Source organism: Mus caroli, unplaced genomic scaffold (assembly GCF_978045245.1).
Source record: "Mus caroli unplaced genomic scaffold, Mus_caroli_1 scaffold_2, whole genome shotgun sequence".
Taxonomy (NCBI): Eukaryota; Metazoa; Chordata; class Mammalia; order Rodentia; family Muridae; genus Mus; species Mus caroli.
In genome coordinates this window covers 108,344,141-108,357,319 of record NW_028227257.1, presented here as the reverse complement: position 1 = coordinate 108,357,319, position 13,179 = coordinate 108,344,141, and the positions used below count along the sequence as shown (strand labels likewise).

Sequence of the window (13,179 nt, the reverse complement as noted above, 5' to 3'; positions counted from 1 at the left end):
CTGCAGGTGTCACCTTTCCCATTAGGAAGAGGCTAATTTATGGAATATTTCAAGTGCAAATAACAAATGAACCAAGCTAACAAAGTGTTACTTAATAAACATCCTCGGGGACCTTCTTTAATGAACAGGTAGAGGACTATTATTTGAAACTTGGCCCACAAATTATTTCTATACGAATTGGTGATACTAAATGGTTATGGCCTGCTTGAAACAATTTATTTTCTTAATTAGTTTAATCATTCTCTTTACAGTCTCTTACACTACTACATGAGCTAATAACCACTTTTTTTCTTGAATAAATTAAATTTCTAGCCTGCTTGCAAATTTCCAATTAATAAAGTTTCAAGGAGTGAATTAATGCTGCAATCATAAGAGAAATAACCATAGTTTATATAATCCTTTTGCAATTAGCTAACACTGACTAAGCACCTACTATGTGTTGTGCAGGCCACATACTTTAGTCTGGGTCATCAAAGTGCAATAAACTAAGTTCCTGACTTCGTAGTAGAGGAAGAGGGGTAGGTGAATAAACAGCCCTGTGTGCATTCTATATGGTAGGTTAGAGATGGGAGACAAATGGCAAAATAGAAAAGTATCCACCATAGAAGCCTCAACCCTGCAAGCTGAGTGTCTCCGAAGAAAGAGACAGAAACCCACTTACGCCACCTTAAAAGCAATCAAGAGTAGACGTTGGAGTTGACCACTGGGTCTCTAGGAGGAGAGCATGTGCTCTGGCTTGGGGCTAACAGGAGCCCAGGGCTCTGCTTCCTGCTGCTTTGAAAGACTTGAAAACATGGCCCCCAGTAGTTCTTGTTCGTCCCCTTCCCCCAGCATCTCCTGTGAGGAGACCTTGTGCAAACACCCTGATTGAGCTAATGTGGGTCATGTGACCCCTCCACCACAACTCTGAGCCAACTAATGAGAGTGTGATCCCACTGTGGCTTCAGCTCTGTAGATGGGAAAGGGGAAACCAGAGAGATAAAGACTGCCCCCCACCTCTTACTACTGAGAATTTTTAGCTGACAGCTAAAAATCGGGCCCTCTTGGTTTGAGGCACTCAACATCATAATGCAATCAATACCCCATTCCCGGGTACTCTTCATTCCTTGCTTATGGAGAAATGGGACAGGAGCACTTAGGAGAATAGTGTTGACATGACATTTTGCGATAGCCTTGACTGCAGTAAGCTTTGTGCTTAGAAATCTCATGCCTACTACACAATCCGAACCACCGTTTCCTGCCCGCTAACTTCTGAACATGTGTGGTGGGGAGATTAGGAGGGTTGGTCTTGTTAAGTCTTTGAGCAAGTTGGATGTCAGTGCCAAAAAAGAGTATGACATAACTTGCCCCAGTTTTTCTAGAATTTTCTACAAACTGGGTTTTTTTTTTTTAATCTATTTGATTTTTAAGTCTTTAAATTCTAGGAGTCAAATTTACATTCAGATGAACTCACTGGAGTCTGTAGTGTGTGCCTAAAGGAAATGTTTCTGCCAAGAGACTAAAGTGAAGTGAAGCAACACAGTGGATTTTGCAAGACAGTGTTTTCCTGATCATAAGTATGATAGTTTATGTTGAATATTTGAAAACATAAAACTATATTTACAACTCCTATGAATGCCACCAGCTAGCACATACATATGCACACACACACACACACACACACACACACACACACAGCTGGGGAGATGACTCAGCAGGTAAGAGCCCTTTGCACACAAGCATGAGGACCTGAGTTCAAATCAGCAGGACTCACAGAAGAAGCTGAGTGTGACCATGCACACATGTAACCTCAGCGCTGCAGTGGGTGGTGACAGGAGAATGATTGAAGCCTCCTGGCTGCCAGCCTAGCACCAGGTAAAGAGAGAGAAAGTGTGTCAAGAGAACACAGGAGAGAGTCATAGAGCAGGCACTGGCCTTTACATGGTTGCATGGGTGTGCATGCCCTCACACACTTACACACATACCACATTTATGTCATACACACATGTCACACATCCATGCACACACAGAGAAATACACACACACACATATGTATATGTATATATATATATATACATATACATATGTGTATATATATGGTATATAGTTTCTTACCCATTTTCTCAATTAAGTCTTTAGAAAGATTTTAAAGGAATTAATATTGACTGAGCCATACAAGGGGAGGAATCCCCTCTCAAATTAACATTCTTTTATACACGTTCACATGTTATCCGTTTCCAGACATATTTTTGGCTACTTCACTCCAGTTTCTCCTGGTGTTTTTCATTTCTCTCTGTCATCACTATGTCTGTCTATGGTGCTTCCTTCAGAACTGGAAGGGCAGGTGCGCCGCTCCCCGCTCGCTCGCCTGTTTTCCATGCTTTCCTTCATTAAGAATAATGACTTTACCTCCTCTTCACTCCTAAGGCTGATTTCCCCAAATGGAACTGGCATAGCGGTTTTTTCTTTGGAGCCCTTAAAGACGCTGACGTTGACAGTTGCCCCCAAGCCATGGTCTACCCAGCTTCCTTCTGTCTACTGACTGTCTCTTTCCTTTCCCAGGATCCCATCTAAGATAGCATGCTGCATTTAGTCACCACCTCTTGGGGCAGCTTTTGCTGGATACCTAAGACCTTCCTTTTTGGATAACTTCTGACTGGATCAGAGTTGGCTTATTAAGCATTTTCTAGTGTGTTCCCCCCACCCAGTTGGAATTTATCTGGTCTTTTCCTCAAATTAGACTCACTTTCTGACCTCCAGGGAGGAAGCCCTGAGGTGAACTGTTTTTATCTAATCATATCAAAATATGCCGTGTCAGTATGACCAACCACCATTGCTGCAGACCTTGCTCACCTGGTTAAGGTGTAATTGCCAAGCTTCTCCTCTGTGAGGTCACTGTCCCTAGGTGCCCTGCCTTTGCATACAACTGTGGAAGGATGTCAGTCCATGGTGGACTTTTAAGGGAACAGTGAGCTGTTTCCCAAGTCTTTGATAGCACAAGAACAACGTACATATTTAGAATTCTTCCTCCTGGGAGGTTTGCCTCTTTCCCGTGATTATTCATTTGGTCTCTTCATCTATCATTATGTACCCTTGGATGTCTGTGTTATCTTTGTGCTAAGGTCTGACACTATTCCTTAAATTATTCTAGTTTTAATGCCACTGTTCCGTGACTGCTTTGCTGTTTTCTTTTGGTTTTTGAGCACTATCTTCCACTACAGTTAAATATTTCTCATACATTCCCTCATCCAGTATTATAATTAATCATTTTGCCAAATAATCCATTCTTCCTCTCACTCGAAGATACTATTAGAAACCAGCGTCTGGACCCTAGATGTGTTGGGAATGCTATGCCTCTCCACTGCTTTGGAAGGCAGCATATGTAACCCAAAGGCCAGAAGGGTGGTCACAAGGGACTTAACCCTTCCTTGCCTCCATTTCTTCATCTGCGAAATGGGTAGGACTAATGAGCTTCCCTTCGTTGTTGGTATCCTGTTATTGGCTTGAAGCACGAGGGTACAGAAATTAATATGTAAGTGTCCTTACTCTTTCCTGTGTCCTGAACATCTTTCGGGTAAATCCACAACTCCCTGCCTTTCCTTTCTCTTCTGCTTGCTTCCATTGCTTTGTTTTGCTGTGTTCTTTGGTTAGCTATGAGGAATGGAATGTCCTCCCCTCCCCGACTACCCTGCATCAGGTAAGAAAACTGAAGAGCCTGTGTTTCACCTCAGGTTTTGTTTGTGTTCAGGTCTGCTTTTAAATCTGAGGATGGTTGAACACGCGTAGTTGGGGAAAGAACCCACATTTGGGTACATGCCTAGAATCAGTCTGTCCGTGAACTGTATCGTCTTGGGGTTTCCTCTGCTGTGGATCCTCATAGAGTCCCATGCACCCCATCAGCCATAGGTTAGGATCACAGGTTTAAACTCCTAATGCTAACCAGCGAGAAATGCTTCTCGAAGTTGCTATTTGAGTAAAAGCAACAATGATATTGCCAAATAATTAAAGGAAAGCAAAGCCCACACCAGTTATTTATAGTGTTTTCAGGTACTGTAAGTCACCCAAGGGCATTTGACTTGCATAGTTTTGAAGAGAGATCATCACATAAAAGATTAAATCACACCGAGAGGGGTTCCCTCCCTCTTAGAGGAACTGTGGACATCTGAGCTGTCTGCCCTTCCCTTCCTTCCTGTGCAGCTGAAGTACCCTCTTGCAGCCAGCCACCGTGCTTTCTGGCCGGAAACCATATTGCCAGGAAAAAAAAATGAAATTCATTCAGTTCTTGGCAATCCTTTTAGGTTTAAGAGGTAAGACAATGCTGTATTAACAGTGCTGCCTTTATTTGGCAGAGATTTGCTTTAGAATGAAGCCTACCATATAAAAAAGTTTAATCTATACAAACCAGAGAATTGTAGTAGTCCCAAAGTTTGATAAAGCGAGAAGCAAGGTTCATGGGGAGTCTTATAACCCCGAGGCAAGTGTCCAGAGAGGTCTGTATCGCTCAGCAAATCCCAACTCCCTTCATGCTCTGTCTGTAAGTCCTGGTACATCACCTGGGGCTTTGGGTTAGGTAGTGAGATGAGAATAAGGTCATTGGTGCTTTCTGTTATTCAGCACTCCTACAGTGCTCTACCCTGGTGTGGTCAAAGGCTTTAATCAAGGGGCTGTGACAATTAGCATATCCCACCCAAGATGCTGTGAAAATCTGTGACTATCATGTCCAAAGTCCTCAAGTTTCTATCGATGAAAGAGCAGAATGACATTCAATCCCTTCTCATTGTATTTGCAAGTGTTTCCAGTATTTCTAAAGCCTTTCAAATGATGTTGAATTAAAATGAAAACAAAGAAACAGAGCAAAACTCCAACCTTGAGGTGGAAGCAGCTTGGTTTCTGAAATACGCTTATATTTCCCTTGGCTAGTTGTTTCTCTAGTAATAATAAGGCTTTACATTTTGGAAACTCCCCCACCCTTTTTTTCTGCACACTGCAATAAACTAAAAAAAAAAAAATAGATGGAAGGAAGAAGGAAGAAAAACATACGGGTAATAACAGTCTTATAAGTCCAATGTTTCTGGACTACTTCTTTGGCATGGAATGTCCTCGGATTGCATATGTGATGAAACCATTGTCCACTCTACTACAACCTGATGGTTTAAAGGAAAGGCAAAAAAGGCCGTGTTTAGGGAACCTACCTGGTTTATGATCCAGCTCGGAAATGGACTTGGTGTTTTATGTGGTATGCTGCTGTTCCAGGCTGCTTTTATATTTTATACAGTATGCTTTTAGGGCTTTGATCATTTTTGTTTTGATGAGCTTTGTAAAGGTTTAAAAGGTTTCTTGAAAACATTAATAGGCCTTTACTATTCCAGGAATTTTGTATTACGTGAGTCAAATGCACGCCGCTCTCAGGTCCTCGAACCCTTAAAGGTCATCAGAGTTCCTTGTTTGTGTGTTCTTGTATTTGTTCCGAGGTTGTGTTTATTGTACCTTTGGCTCACTAGATTGTTCTAGGCAAGGGGAAAAAAAAACTTTTAGAATTTGCAATCAATACAGATAAATACACCACCATGCAGGGGACTGTACAGAAGTCAATTGAGTGCATTATTTTCAATTCCAAGTACAGGACAAAGAATCCCATTTTCTTTTTAGTAATATTTTACCTTTCCCAGTTGGGAATTACAAGGCTATTAAAATAATAGCCGAGGGCATTTTTGATAGGATGCATTTACATGCTAGGAAAGTGTGTTTGTGTTTTCTTGTTGGAAATTTTTGTCTTAATTGATTAATTTATCCCTATTAATATTTATGAATCTTAATACAGAATGACTCTATTGAAGAAGCCAAAGATAGGTCACTTCCCTAAGAATCCATTCCGAAGAAAAAGTCTATCTGAAGCAGCATGTGTGAAAGCCTCCCAATTTGCCAAGTTCTCCAAACCTTCACCCACAATATAAGTGTTCCACTTCTAAACCCAGTTCTGAGCAGGTAACCTCCAGTGAGTGGGTGACAGGAGCTCTTGGCCTAAGCAGATTTATAGTACCAAATTGTTAAAAACTACTCGAAGGTACAACGACAAGAAAGACTTTAAATTATGCCATGTATGTTTAATAAAATTTCTCATTAAAGTGAATTTAGAAAACTGAAATTTTTTATGACAGTGCTATGTAAGAAGGAAGAAATATGAAATTTTATCTAGAGTGATTATGCCTCCTTTTAAAATAGAACAAACCCCCATCTAGTCAGAAGGATTAATATTCAGATCCTAAAATAATAATATTTTACTTTATATGATTAAAATATTTTATGCTTCCCAATGAACATGCATCATTTTGTATGGAAAAAGCTACAAGCCCAACATTAATAAACTTTACTGTGGTCACAGCCTGACATTCCAGTGTCTGTCCTCACACTGAGACCCCACAGTGCTTTGCATATCCTGTGGTCAAAAGCTTTGTCTCACCTCATTCCACGTGGACCCACGTGCACAGCAGCCAGACAAGGGGAAGCCGTGTGACTTGGGGCTCTGTCTGCAACTCCGTTCTGTGCTGGAAGTTCTACTGAAGGGAGCTGAATCCCCTCCCCATGCAAGGCTTCCTTGAGCTGTCACCCTCCCCTCCCACTTGACTAACATAAGCCTTTCTCTGTAAGATACTTCCACAGTGTTCAGCTAGATAAGGAATAATGACAAGAGAACTATTAAGTTATGCTGCATACAGTTATTGAGATTTCTCCCAGCACTTGGGAGGCTATACAGAGAAACCCTGTCTCAAAAAACAAAAAACAAAAAACAACAACAAAACCCAACAAAAAACAAAAACAAAAACAAAAAGCGAAGAAATTTCTCATTTTAAAGAATCCACAGTGCTATGTGACGTCACTTATGAGTTAGTGTTATGTAAGAAAGAAGAATTGTACATTTTAATGTAGAATATGATTACACACTCAATTGAAAATAGAGCGAATCCCATGCCTACTTGAAAGGATCTCCTAAAAGAACAATCATACTTTGCACATCCCCATGACCTTGAGAAGCCCTGCGTCTATTTGATCAGTGCCACTAACTGGCGACAAGCCAGGACTAATCACATGTAATTGTGAGAGCATTCTTATGCTGCCCATTTCTTACTTAAGAACATCCCTCAGAGTTTCCACAGTCCTCAATCTAAACCCCAATGCCTACTTTACTGTAGAATGTCTCTCACCTGTACATTTATTTCCTATTTAGTATATTACCCAGAAGCTTTGACAGACTCCGCTTTTGTCTTCAGAAGCCTGTAGATAATAAATAAATAAATAGATAAATAGATAAATAAATAAATAAATAAATAAATAAATAAATAAATAAATAAATTGTATATCTCTTAAGAGTCAAGTCACTTGGCTTCTTAAATTCTGAATCTGAAAAAGAATGTAGTCAGATGATATTCACAGACAAATAAGTGGACAAATAAGCTACAATAACTACTTTTTTTTTAATAACTACCTTTTTAACGGTATGGCCTGCTAGAAAATGTACGCTTAGCCAGATACAGCCAGTGACAATGCAGCATTGGGAAGCATTTAATTACATGCTGACTTTTAGACCCCCTTCATGTTGTTTTCCATGTGTGTATTGCCCTTGAAAGAAGTACTTGTGCCTTAAGCAGGAGGTACTAGATGTTTGCCGTGAGCACTTTTAAACGTCACCAGCAGCACCGAGTAAATAAATATTTCTGAAAATGCCATGTGGTCTGCCAGGCTGCCTCTAGTCTAGCATCCTGTACCTCCTTCTGTGATGCACGCTGGTAGTGTCACAGAGAGGGACGCTTTTCACGCACAGAAGCATCCATGCATGCTCTTCTCCTTCAAGACACTCTCCAAAGGAACGTTAGGTCCCAGACTACTACCTGCTGAGCTGTAGAACAGCTGTTGCCCTCCTTTGGGGTCACAGGGACCCCAGATGTGAAACCAAAACCCCAATGCCTACTTTACTGTAGCGTGTCTCTCACCTGTACACTGAATTCAGAGTATACACTTTCCTAACTTGTTTAATGAGATCAAGTTGATTTCTTGTTCTAATGCAGACATTTTCTTGAAACTCCTTATTGAAACACAGTATATTCATAGAAAGAAAGTGTCCCTCAATTAGGTCAGTACTGAAACTATCGTCATGCTAACACAACGCAGGGCAGGAAGCAGAACAGAGCTGTAACTGCTGAAGCCCAGCCCAGCTCCTGTTTTCCCTTCCAGCATCTCCCCGCTGTCTAAGAGACCACTTCTAAGAGACCAGTGATTTGTATCAATGAAAGCCATCTGTCACCTGCCTTCCATACCCATTCTACCTGTGAGCTCCGTGTGTGGGGGATTTAGGCTGCATGGGTGTGCAGCTGTAAATTGTCTTCGTATTGTGGCATAGGAACATGTCATGCCTTCTGCTGGCAGTGAGCTGCTGTGAACAGCATTGCCTGGACATCTTGATTCACGGCTTTTGATGAACATATCTCTACAGTTCTGTTGGCTTTTTAATGTACCAGTCTGTTTCTGGAGAGTTAAAAATATGCTTGTTCAGGTTTAAAGTCTGCGAACGGACTTCCAGAAGTTTGCTCATCTATGAAATTATAAGGAGAATTTTGGATGTTGCATCTGAAACTGTCACTTTTATGACGTTCTCAAAACTGTGCCCCCAAATCTTTATCAAAGAAGCAAAACTATCAGGGGAAAAAAATAAACAGAACATGATTTAAAAAGAAAAAAAGTATTCAGTTTCTAGAAAGATCTGTTTTTCTAGAATATTTTTCAATCTCTAAAGGATTGAATATTTCAATCTAAAGGAAAGGCAAAGGTTTTACCTTGAAATCAATGCTTCTTATTCTCAGTGTAAAACACCTCGTTACAGGTTTGACAGAGAGACATTTGTCTAGGAAGGGAGCAGGGACCACATCAGTCAGTGCTGTCAGCCAGTAAGCTTGGGCTTGCCTTCTCCGTCGTCATGAGTAAGACTGGAATTTCAGATACGAAAAGAAAATTCTCCCCTTTCTTTTGATTCCTCTGTCAGGTAAACACTCCCCAGAGGTTTCTCCATGTCATTCCAGTAAATATTTAATGAGCAGTCCACATAAAGTGCCACAGGGACTCCAAGATAACAAAAGACACGGTTTTAATTTTAAGGGATTCATTTCGTATTCAGCAAAATAAACACATAAATAACTGTGGTGCAAGCAGCTAACGTGCACAGGAACAGGACTCTGGGAAACGCAGAGGGGTCCCCTGGGCAGAGGAAACAGAAAGCCCTGGAAACAAACAAAGAACAGGAATACACAACCTTTTCTCCTGTGGGTTTCTCAACGGTGTCACCTAGTTCATTGATTATAAAACTTCAAGGCTCCAAGGATGAGAGAAGTCACAGGTAGACAGTGAAGTTTCTGTGGCTTCTCAGAGCATCCCATTGTGTGCCTCAAGGGGACCAATTTTACTCTTAAGAATTTTGTTGCCCAAAATCAGGATTACAGCCCAAGTTTAGCATCACTTACCAGAATAGTCCTCTTTGAATTCTTCTGGGTTCAGCTTAGTGCAATGCAAGTGATGTTATAAAATATGCATGAAGTTGACATTTGCACATTTGACATCAAATTAAAATGACAGAATGTGAAATTGTCATATGTTGTATCATTATGTTGCATGATTTTAAGGATGGCTAGTCTATGGGTTTATGAAGATATTTCCAAATGTTTGCATGATGAGAGCTTTGGTTTTCTTTGAGGGTATCTAAGATTGCTGTGTTCTTGACTATGTACTGTATACATGGGAGTGTTTGTGGTGCCAGTAAATCTCTTTTCTGCACCAAGGTCTTGACTTCACTGGTTGATAATCATGTCCTATTGCTCTGCTGCCAGGGAGGGAGGGAGGGAGTGCTAACTGCACACATTTTAGAATTTCAGCCTCCCTGAAAACAATTCAGGCCTCAGTTTGTGACCCAAACTTTATCAGCTTGGAAAAATCTATTTTTCTTTAGCAAGGCAGAGCAGATTTTTGGAGTCCATTGTCTTCTCTGGTCAAGTCTCAGCCATGGGGTCTTGCCCTTGGCTGTATTGTCCCTCAGAGTGTCTCTCTGTGGTCCTTTTAGAGATTCTCTCTCTCTCTCTCTCTCTCTCTCTCTCTCTCTCTCTCTCTCTCTCTCTCACACACACACACACACACACACACCTACAGATACATTTCCATTCTGCCTTAGCTAGCTAGACTAAAAATATAACTTATTATGCCCCCAAAATGTTGACAGTACATACTGTTGAAATTTATATTCACTTTATAAACATTTCCCTCCATTTTCAAATATTAGTTTTATAAATGTGAATTGTGATTTTCCCCCTGTATTCCTTTAGGATGTTCTCATAGTTGGGGTTACTACTGTTGTGATGAAACTGTGAACAAAAGCAATTTGTGGAGATGGAGGAGTTTATTTAGCTTACGTATTTATCCTGAGTCACAGTTCACTGAGGGAAGTCAAGACAGGAACTCAAACTAGATAGGAACCTTGAGGCAGGAGGTGATGCCAGGGCCATGGAAGAATGCCCTTACTAGGTTGCTCCTTGTGTCCTGATAAACCTATTTTCCTACAGAAGCCAGAACCACCTGCCACTCACAATGGGCCGGAGCCTCTCCCATCAGTCACTAATTAAGAAAATGCCCTACATGCTTGCTACAGCCCAGTCTTACAGAGACATTTTCTCAGCTGAAGTTTCCTCCGCTCTGATGCCTATAGCTTGTGTTGTCATAAAAGTAGCCAGCACAGATGGTAAGGTAAGGATTATGTTGTATTTCAGCTATTCTTGGAACCCTTATGTTCACACAATGGTTTGGTTAAAATTAATTCTTTGTAATTAGAAATTATAAAGCCCTTTATTTGTGAATACCAAATATATTACCCAAGTAACCATACATTTCCTTTATTAAATTACTGGCTTTCATAAAAGGTATTTTCATACCCAAACAATAAAATGGTTGGGAAGTGATTTCTTGGGAGGAGCCATCTAAGTTTATTAGGTAGTTTAAATCCTGCTAGTGTGATATGTCATGATTATGTCTCCTTGGTCTAGTCTTCAGGAAAAATACACCTTAGTGAAGAATTGTACTATTGGTGTGCAGACTGTTACTGTCACTCACCGATTCTTGAGTGCTCAAATAGACACACCCTCCCACAGTACCAATACCTTTAGGCAGAAGTAGAGACTCTCAGATCATATGTCAGATTCAACAGAAGCCAAATCGGCACTTCAACGACATCCCTGTGGGATGTGCAAAGCATTGACTTAAGTCTCCTCTCTCTCTGTAAGATTTGACCAATCACAGCTCAGTGGAAACAGCTGCCATTTTCTTCAACATTCCTTCAAATACTTGAACATATAAATTGCCTCTCCAGTCACTAATAAATGAAGTCTGCAAAGAGACTTAAATTCATCTTAAGTGAAGACGTCCTTCCATTCATCAATAATGACTTATCAAGTGGTTCTGCATAGCAAGTGCTGGGGGTACAATAGAGTGAGCACGAAGTTCACAGAGCTAGCATTTCAGTGTCGAAGACAGACAGGAAACTCAGAGTCAGGCGTCAAAAGTGTGAGGTGCCAGATAGCAAGAGCTGCTCTAACGCTGGTTTAGAGCAGGGATGTGCACACACCTCTAGGATGGGCAGAGTATCCTTTCTGGAAAGGAAGTTTTTAAAACAAAGACTTTGATGGGGTGTGAACCAGAGATCACCTTGGAACAGTGTGTCTAGGCAGAAGGAAAAGGGGATCGCCAGTGAAGGGGTGGGTGGAGAACGGAAGAGATCAGAGAGCAGACAGAGGCCAGATAAACATCATTCTATAGAGGTCAGCTTGCACCATGAGTAGGAGCATTGGCTTTCATAGAGTAATGTCATCTGAGCCACGGTTTTTTATAGGATGTGCTAGCTATAGACCTGAGAATGATTGGTTGGGAGTATGGAGAGATTGAGACATGAAGACTTTACAGTTTCTAGGCAAGAAAAGACTATGGCTAGGACACAGCACATACTGAAGCTGGCACCGAGCATTGTAGCTCATGAGACTCAAGAACTGAATTTTTACATTTTAATGACTATAAATGCCTATGTAAGACCAGTGGCTAATGCACTGAACTATGTAGTTCTTGAGTTCATGGATACTGTCACCACGGTTTGGTTTCTTGGCCAGTGTTTGTATAGTGTTGGGCTGCTGACATGTTGTACTTAGTAATAATTCATCGATTAAAAAGACCATTTTCTTATGAACCCTAAAATACTTTTATTTTGGGCCAAGAGAATTCTGGCTTTTTCCAGTGTCTTCTACATGACTACCATTACCGTTGGTGTCGTGAAAACATTCTAGTCACGCAGGCCATCCACTGTATTTTAGCAGATGTCCCATGGGCTGTGAAAAGAAAAAAAAAGCCCACTAAAATACCACAAAAATACCGTACCCTCTCATTCCGAGTGTCTTGTCTCCGTGTGCCGCTTGCTTTGCATTCCAAGTGTGCAGTGAGGTAGAGTTTTGGAAAATTGTTATCACAGATTCTGTGAAAAACTTCTGAAGGATTGGCTGCAAATCTGTTTGCTACAGCTGTATTGTTCTCCTTTTAAAAGTCATATAATATACTCATTGCTGTATCATTTTTTAAAACCATATCTACCCCACCCCCACCTCTGTAGAATCCTGGGTTTTTCGAGGGTGCAGAGATAACAGAATATCCCATAATTTCTCATTGGTTTTATCTCTTCTTATAGGTGCACCAAACTCAGGTTAACAGTGCCAAATGACTATCAATAAGTGATCATTAAAACAAAGCATGCATTTCTGTGCAATGGCTATCATACAGCTACAAAAAAAAATGCACAGAAGAATGCAAAGCCAGATGAGACAGCCCTTTATGTTCTGGTATGAGAATTCTTGAAGACTCATTTTCAATGATAAGTACAGGATTGAGGCCAATGTGTATATGATTTGTGTTGGAGAGTAGGGGAGATCATATATATTTCCATATTAGTTTGTGTATGATAATTAAATTAGCATTTCAGCCCAATTAGATTTTCTAAACCATGTTATGCAAATCACCTGCAGCCTGGGAAACCTGAGCAGGAGCTTGAAGCCTGGATTCGGTGTGGGTAGAGAGAGCCTCAATCACATCTTTTCCATATTCACATCACATGCCTGGCATATTTTAATTTTT

General features: G+C 40.8%; 1 protein-coding gene across 5 annotated transcripts in view; it reads left to right on the top strand.

Annotated features, from left to right (window-relative positions):
• Window positions 1–13,179, top strand: part of Rapgef4 (Rap guanine nucleotide exchange factor 4) — a 292,946-nt gene that overhangs the window by 187,240 nt on the left and 92,527 nt on the right. Inside the window, exon 1 of one of the 5 annotated variants that reach the window (XM_085834786.1) lies at window positions 10,741–10,758. The exons of the other annotated variants lie outside the window; for them this stretch is intronic. The gene's annotated coding sequence lies outside the window, so the exon portion shown is untranslated. Of the gene's footprint in view, window positions 1–10,740; window positions 10,759–13,179 lie in introns of those variants that run through there. 5 annotated transcript variants of the gene reach the window in all.